This window comes from Bos grunniens, chromosome 21 (assembly GCF_055505025.1).
Source record: "Bos grunniens cultivar Pamir isolate PY7600 chromosome 21, Bosgru_T2T1.0, whole genome shotgun sequence".
Lineage (NCBI taxonomy): Eukaryota > Metazoa > Chordata > Mammalia > Artiodactyla > Bovidae > Bos > Bos grunniens.
In genome coordinates, this window is record NC_141185.1 from 11,742,665 (window position 1) to 11,750,186 (window position 7,522).

Consider the following 7,522-nt stretch of genomic DNA (forward strand, 5'->3'; position numbering starts at 1 on the left):
GCATAAGTCAGAAATAAACTTCTATTGTGTTAAGCCACTGAGAATTCATGTTTTCTGTTACTGCAGCATAGCCCATCTGTCCTAATGAATAAAAGATTCTAGGGGCACCAGAGTGACAATAGAGAGACCAGGTAGGAGATGATAAGAGCTTGAACTAAAGTCATGATGATAGAGATGAAGCAATGTGAACAGATGCAAGAGAGGTTTTGGAGGTAGCTGGGGATGGATTAGAGGTGGAGGGGTGGGGGTGAGGGAGACAGAGGCATTAAGGATGATTTCCAAGTTCTGGGCTTGTGCAGCTGGCTGCATGGAGCTATCACCCACCCTGTGCTCATTCCGTGATTTCTTTAATGTGTGAGTAGATGGCAACTGCTGACAACGGTCGCAGAGGTCAACCTATAGCCCCAAGAGGACTTTTCCCAAGTCAGCACCTGCCCCATGGAACAGCTCCCTTCTCGCCAGCTTGGGTCTGGGTGAACTAGGTCAGGTTCCTACTAGGCTATACCTGTTAGAATCTGCCCAGTACCTGGCACAACAATTAACAGATAGCAAGGCTTCTGTTAATGTTTGTTGACAAAGTGGTAAGGGAAAGATGGAAGAGGCAAGGAGAATAGGGCAGGGAGCACTAAATTGACACTGTTGTTTAGTCACTAAGTTGCATCCAACTCTTTGTCACCCCATGAACTGCAGCACTCCGGCTTAGCAGAAGATCTGCCACCCTGGGCCAAGTCACCTGGATTAATGGAGCTTTTGCTGCTTCTTTTTCTTTTCTGCCATGCCATGTGGCTTGCAGGATTTTATTAACAATTCCCCGACCTGGGATTGAACCCAGGTCACAGCAGTGAAACCTCCCAAGTCCTAAGCACTGGCCCTCCAGAGAATCCCTGCTCTTCTTTTGAAGTCACTCCCAACATAGTCAGAATGATACTATGCTCTAAACCAGGGCTTCTCAACCTTGTTACTATGGGATTCTTGGTAATTGTTTAAGTGACAGTTCGCTCAGTCGTGTCCAACTCTTTACAATCCCATGGACTATAACCCACCAGGCTTCTCTGTCCATGGAATTCTGCAGGCAAGAATACCGAAGTGGATTGCCATTCCCTTCTCCAGGGGATCTTCCTGACCCAGGGATTGAACCTGGGTCTCCCACATTGCAGGCAAATTCTTTATCATCTGAGCCACAGGGAAGCCCTCTACTTGGAGCAAAATGCTATCGTGTGCGTTAGCAGCCTCCCTGGCCTCTACCCACTAGATGCCAGCATCTGATCCTAACCCTCTCCTCACACCTTCTCAGTTATGACCCTGGAAATATCTTCAGACACTTGTCAGATTTGGACACAAAACCCTCTTCTTCCCAACTGAGAACCACCGCTCTAAACTCCACAGCAACTCCCCACCTCCTGCAGAGAACGCCCTCCCACATCCCTTCCCATCTCTGATCTCCCATCCGCCCGTTTTCTCCATCACCCACTCTGCTTTTTTGCATGCACTGGTGTCCATGTTGTCCTGTGGGCACTCGAGGTGTGAGGCCCGTCAGAGCCCCGAAACCTGGGATGCTCTTCCATCGGAATTTCAGAAGATTTCCCCCCACACCATTGCATCTTTCAGGGTTTTTCTCAAATGTCCCCTTCTCAAGGAAACCAGCTCAGAACACCTTTTATGAAAGTGTTTTGGTTTGTTAGGGCCACCACAACAAAATACCGCAGACTGGGTGACTTAAACAACAGAAGTGTACCGTCTGTCCATCTAGAGGCTGGAAGTCAAGATCAAGGTGTCGGCAGGTTTGGTTTCTCCTGAGGCTACAGGTGGCGGTGTCTTCACGGGGTCTTTTCCCTGTGTGTAGGCATCTTTGGTGTCTCTTTATGTCTCCACATTTTCTCTTCTTATAAGGACACCAGGCGTGTTGGGTCTGGAGGAGGAAATGGCCACCCACTCCAGTATTCTTGCCGGGATAATCCCATGGACGGAGGAGCCTGGCGGGCTACAGTCCATTGGGTTGCAAAGAGTTGGACACAGCTGAGCGACTGAACACACATATTGGGCTAGAACCTACTCCAATGGCCTCATTTTAACTCCATTACCTCTTTAATGCAGTCGCGTTCTGAGGTACTAGGGGTCAGGACTTAACACGTGAATTTTGGAGGACACAGTCCAGCCCATAATACCCAACCATCACCCCTACCAGCACTCATCAGTCTAACATTCTGAGTATTTTGCTTATTCATCTCTTTTACAGTCCTTTCCCCTCTAACCCTCCACTCACACACTGTCTTCCATAAAGGGAGGGGCCTTGTCCATGTGATTCACCACTGCATCCCCAGTGCCTAGAATTGTCCCTGGAACATGGTAGGTGCTTATTAATTAGTTGTTCAAGTGATAAATAGGCAGAGCTTCTCCATTAACTAGTTGTGAACTTGGGGAAATCACTGAACTTCTCTAGCTCTCAGCTCCCTCTGTCAAGTGAGGAAATTAGGCTAGATAACATAAAATGAGAATTCTGCCCTATTTGAATCTTAGCACACTCTTCCCTGGGCGGTGCAGCCCTAGGGCAGCCCCAGTGAGGGGAGTGAAGTGAGATGGGGCACAAACGGAAACAGATAGAGGCACTGTGCTGCCCAGCCGGCCACCAGTTCACAAAGAGACACAGCCAGGTAGGTGCTCAGTCACAGAGGACCTTCTCCAGACAGGCTGTGCAGACACCTGGTCTGGGAACCGCTGTGAGAATCATTTTCCCCTGTCATCTACCTTCTATGGGTCACAGGTGGCTCCTTGAGGAGTCAAGTCCCTGGCACTCTAATGGTTTTACCTGGTTCCTTCAGCAGCTTCTGGGGGCACCAGGCCCCAGGCCCTCTGGAGGAAGGTCTCAATCCTATGAAGGCCTCAACCTCTGAAGCTGCAGGGAACCAAGAAAGTAGGGTAATCGGGACAGCCATCTCTGATCCTTAGGGTCGAAGTGGCTCAGGGCCTAGGAGACAGCCGAGATGCAAAATCTCAGATGGCCTAAGATGTGTCCAAGCAGGAAGATAAGGGAAGGAACAGTGAGGAGGGCGACAGCTGGGGTGTCTGCCACCCAGGTCAGGACAGAGCTGGTAGGAAGCATTGATGGGCTGCAGCCACTGAGGAAGGAGGTCAGACAGAGACGTGCAGCCTAGCAGGCAGGGCATTAGGTGGGCTAGATGGAATTGATCCTTTTGAAGTCCTGAAGGGGACTCTGTGGCCCCATGAGCAGCCCAGCCTCATGAAGTATTCTGGCCCGTCCTTGAACAGGCAGTTAGCATCATCACTTGCAGGGGCAGGCTCCAGGTGGCTGTTATGGGGAAGTGGGGGTGGGAGGGGGTCCCATTTCCTCGACATGGAGCCTTGGGGTTGGGCAGGCAGGGAACTGTTTCATTAGCAACAGGATTTGGGTGCTCAGTTTACCTTCCCCCAACCCCAGTCCTCCTCACTATTAACTGCCTCCGCCCCTCGCCCGGCCTGATCGTCACTTTGCCAACTCTTCCCAAACTCCAGCCGCCCCCTCAGCTGTCTCTGGAGGGTGAGAGGGTGCTCAGTGCCACAGCGCTCCTCCTCCGGGAGGGGGTGTTTTTTTCTTATGTGTGGGCTGGGTGTGTTGGGCTGTGCTCCAACTCAAGGGCAGGCTCCTCCCTCCAGAGGTGGTCATCCCCGCCAGAAGTGCAGTCACACATTTGTCTCCTGGGAGGCGGTGGGCGAGGGAAGCAGAACACAGCATGTGAGCATGCGGAGGGGTGTCTGCAGATCCGGGATCGGGTGATGGGCCCTGAGAGCAGGGAGCTGACACTGCTGACTGTCTGGAGAGGCAGCAGGAGGCTGATTATAGGGCTGGGTCTCTCGGCCCTGGATGTGGGTGCAAGAGCCTGCGGACACACTTAACTGTCAAGGTGGGGGTGATGGTTACCCTGGTGACTGGGCTAGGAAGTGGGTTGGCCTTGCAGGCAGTAATGCTGGAAAGAAAATATAGTAAGTACTGGTTAGGGCTTCTCTCTTCTTTTTCTTGATAGGAGCACCAGTTAGATGGAGCCTTATTATCCTAAACGAAGGACAACTTTCAGTGGTCAGCCCACCGTATTCTCTGTTGGTTTCCTGTGAACACCCCACTTCACACCTTTAAGTCCTGATGGCTCAGCAGTAAAGAATTGGCCTGCAATGCAGGAGACACAGGAGACACGGGTTTGATCCCTGGGTCAAGAAGATCCCCTGGAGGGGAGGGCATAGCAATCCACTCCAGTATTCTTGCCTGAAGAATTCCGTGGATAGAGGAGTCTGGCCGGCTATAGTCCATAGGGTCACAAAGAGTCAGACATGACTGAAGCGACTGAGAACAAGCATGTAAGCTAGTATAGAAGATCTTGATCCTAGTCCCAAATCACCCTGGGACCTGGGGAAAGTCACTTCCTCTCTCTAGGTACCACTCAGATCTCCAAGACCCCTAAGATCCCTTCATATTCTAATTCCTCGGCCCAACCCCCCAGATATTCTGATTCAGCAGGTCTGGAACTGGGCCCAGGACTCTGCATTTTAGCCCTTCCCCCTCCACTCCCCCAGGTTCATTGTTGTACCTGCAGTTCAGAACTACTGAAGCTGGGTGCTAAGAGCTCAGGCATGGGAATCAGACAGTCCCAGATTTGAATCTCACCTCTGCTGCCTACCGTTTATCTACAGCCCATCTGAGCCTCAGTTTTCTCACCTCTATAATGGGGGAAAGAGAACTGCCAGAGTGTTGTGATGAGAATCAGCTGAGATGAGGCTGCAGGCATTCCTGGCACGTGATGAGGGTCCCATAAGTGTTACGCTAAATTTTACTTGCTATTCTGTGTGAATCTGTAGTGTCTCTACTATCCTCTCCCCTTCCCAGCAGCTCCCTTCCATCTGCTCTTCTTCTCCAGCCAAATCCCACATCCAGGAAAATGGTCTCGGCAGTAAGCAAGGAAGAGTCAGGCTAGAGGAGGAGGAGACAGTACACTCACAGCTGGGGCCCTCACACCCTGTTCCATCTGTTTAATTTGTTGCCATGACAACTCATAGCTTACCAGCCTCTGTGGGGTAGAACAACTTCCTCAGACGCTCTGGATGTGAATGGTCATTTTCCCCAGGCACCAGCAGCTGGGAGACCTCTATGGCCACCCCCATCCTATCCACCACATTTTCATTTCAGGATAAACTGAGGGCTTCTCCAGGGCAAGGACTTAGCTGAATTTTGCTTCAAGGCTCAGGCACCTAACACAGTTACCTGGCATTTGCTTTTATTCACTTGCTAAGTCAGCAAGGAGATCAAACCAGTCCATCCTAAAGGAAATCAGTCCTGAATCTTCATTGGAAGCACAGATGCTGAAGCTGAAGCTCCAATACTTTGGTCACTTGATGCAAAGAACTGACTCTTTGGAAAAGACCCTGATGCTGGGAAAGATTGAGGCAGGAGGAGAAGGGGACAACAACAAAGAGTTGGACACAACTGTGCGATTGAACTGAACTGAGTTGCTAAGTCGTGTCCAACTTTTTGCAACCCCATGGACTGCAGCATGCCAGGCTTCCCTGTCCTTCACTGTCTCCCGGAGTTTGCTCAAACTCATGTCAATCAAGTCAGTGATGCTATCCGACCATCTCATCCCGGCATAGAGCTCAAGAAATGCTGGCTGAATGAATACATAAATGTCATGTAAACCTGATTCTCTTTGAGTTTCTTTATCAGCAGTGATCTTCATTTAGGAAAGTTAAAAATGAAGTTAGGAGTCCAGGTGTCTGTCAGTTGATTTCCTCCCCGCCTACCCATTGGGAGTCCAGGTGTCTGTCAGTTGATTTCCTCCCCGCCTACCCATTGGGAAAAATGCATTCCAACCTCTTTGAATGGCATTTATTCACCTTGGCTGCATCTACACATGAATACATAGGAAAGCCTGAGGCCTCCAGGGCCCCTGAAGTATTGTAGTAATGTTGCCTCAACAAATTGTTCATCTAAGCTTTTCTGAGCCACAATGGTTATTAATATATCAAAGTCTGTACACCAAGAACATTCATCTTTCCTTTGCAGGGACTTGCTTCTCCCAACCATGAATTTTTCATACCCCCTTTCCCTCCCCTTGCCCAGTTAAAAATAAATCTAATATTGTCAGTCCATCAACTTTCATCCTAGCAGCCTGTACATTTCAGATAATATATCCTCCTGTCTGGAGACAGACCCATAGATGAATGAGTCTTTGACTTTTAGACACAGTGGTGTCAGGTGTATCTGAACCTTTTTTTAAGACACGTGCATAAGGAGAAATAGAATAGTGCACTTACTTTTCTTTTAAAAATTAATTAAAAACAAAAATTAACTGAAAGCAAAACAAAATCGGTTCCCATCTTCCTCTCTCTTGAGGACAGCCTCTCTCAAGCAAAAGACAGAATTGGTAAAACAAATCCACTCGGTGTTGCAGCTGATTAACAAATTTCATAAGAAAAAGAGATTAAGACTCTTGGCTCAGAAAGTTTTTTCAACATCACAAAGATTAATTTTCTATTATGTCCGCCATTAATAGACAATTGTGAGGTAATAGAAAATACATACACGGGTTTCCGCTCCTGGTTCCTGGCACAGAACTCCTAAAACCCTTGCTAATTTCCTAAGTGATAAAAACACTAGGAGCATCTCTTGCTCTGTTGAGGACACTGCAGATAGGCTGCTGGATGAAGGCTGGGCACCAGTATGAGCAAGCATTGGTTAGAAGCTTGGAATTTTCAGTCTCACCCCTTGTCCTCCAGAGCGGGAGGAAGGTGAGTTAGTAATTGATCATGCCTCTATGAGGAAGCCTCCTTAAAGTCCTAATGCTAAGGGGCTTGGAGAACTTCCAGATGGATGATCAGGAGGAGGTGATGGGAGAGTGGTCCAGGAGAGAGCATAGAAGCCGCTCGCCCTCATCTGTTCCATCTGGCAGTTCATCTGTATCCTTTATCATATCCTTTTACAATAAACCAGTAAATGAAGTAAACTGTCTGTGTTCTGTGAGCCACTATAGCAAATTAATCGAGTCTGAAGAGGGGGTCATGAGAACCTCTGATTTATAACTGATGGGTCAGAAGCCCTGGTGACAACCTAGACTTGTTTTTTCCCCCATATTTTTTTAAAACATCTGGTCCCACTCTGCAGCATATGGGACCTTAGTTCCCTGACCAGGGATTGAACCCACGCCCCCTGCATTGGAAGACGGTCTTAACCACCAGACACTGGGGAAGTTCATGACAACCTGGACTTGTGATTAGTGTCTGAAGTAATGGGAGGCAGTCTTTTGGGGCTGAGTCCTTAATCTGTAGGATCTGATGCTACCTTGAGGTAGATCGCATCAGAACTGAGTTAAATTGTAGGACACACAGCTAGAGTCAAGGAGAATCATTTGGTGGGTGTGAGAGAATTCCCCCACACACGTTGTCACTGGATCGTAGAATAATGCCAACAATTGAGCTTTGGTTAATGAAGCCTGTGCTTAAGAAGTAACATTTGTACATTCATTAAACCAAAAATTTGAGT